Source organism: Gavialis gangeticus, unplaced genomic scaffold (assembly GCF_001723915.1).
Source record: "Gavialis gangeticus isolate Ggan-Ray unplaced genomic scaffold, GavGan_comp1, whole genome shotgun sequence".
In the NCBI taxonomy this organism is placed as follows: Eukaryota; Metazoa; Chordata; order Crocodylia; family Gavialidae; genus Gavialis; species Gavialis gangeticus.
Window position 1 is genome coordinate 7,639,866 of NW_017729009.1, and position 1,156 is coordinate 7,641,021.

General features: G+C 51.4%; 1 protein-coding gene across 1 annotated transcript in view; it reads right to left on the reverse strand.

Annotated features, from left to right (window-relative positions):
• PREX1 (phosphatidylinositol-3,4,5-trisphosphate dependent Rac exchange factor 1) overlaps positions 1–1,156 on the reverse strand; it is a 165,563-nt gene that overhangs the window by 113,814 nt on the left and 50,593 nt on the right. The gene's annotated exons all lie outside the window — the stretch shown is intronic.

The window sequence follows — 1,156 nt, forward strand, 5'->3', positions numbered from 1 at the left end:
GCCAAGTTTCCTTAGTCTCAGCTTCCTGAGAATCCACTGGATCCTCCAGTTCAATCTGGAAGGCTGTAAGGTCTTTTTCAATGTCATCTTTGCCAGCCTGCAACCTTTTTGGACATAATATCAGTCTAGGACTAGGTGCAATAGTAATAGAGAGCTGCTGTGATAGCCAAGGACTTGAACTGAAATCCAGTTTTTAAATCTGCAGGACCAGATGCCCTCCACCCAAGGGTGTTGAGGGAGCTGGCAGGGGTCATCGCAGAGCCCTTGGCCTGACTATATTAGCATTCGTGGTCATCTGGCCAGATGCCGGGGGATTGGAAACTGGCTAATGTGGTCCCAATTTTCAAGAAAGGGAGGAGGGATGACCCAGGTAACTATAGGCCCGTAAGCCTTGCCTCGGTGCTCGGGAAGATCTTGGAGAGAGTCATCAAGGAGCACATCTGTGGGGGGCCAGCAGGGGAGATCAGGCTTGGGGGCAATCAGCACGGGTTCATCAAAGGCAGGTCCTGCCTGACCAACCTGATTGCCTTTTATGACCAAGTAACTAAATCCTTGGATGATGGTGTCGCCATGGACGTAGTCTTTCTAGACTTTAAGAAGGCCTTTGACACTGTCTCTCACCCCATCCTCATCAATAAATTAGGCGACTGTGGCACTGATGCCTGCACAGTTGGATGGGTAAAAAATTGGCCGGTGGGGCGCACCCAGAGTGTAGTGGTGGACGGGTTGTACTCAACCTGGCAAGATGTGAGCAGTGGGGTACCTCAGGGCTCGGTCCTCGGGCCTGCACTGTTTAACATCTTCATCAGCCACTTGGACGATGGGGTGGAAAGCACGCTGTCCAAGTTTGCTGATGACACAAAGATGTGGGGCGAGGTGTACACACTTGAAGGGATAGAGAGGCTGCAACTAGATTTAGACAGACTACAAAAGTGGGCAGATGAGAATGGGATGGGGTTCAACGCAGAAAAATGCAGGGTGCTCCACCTTGGGAGAAGGGATCCACAGCGCACACACAGGCTGGGGAGTTCCCTGCTTGAAAGCACAGAGGCAGAACAGGATCTTGGAGTCATTATTGACTCCAAGATGAACATGAGCCGCCAATACCAGACTGCAGCCAGCAAGGCCAGCCATACCTTGTCATGCATCCAAAGAT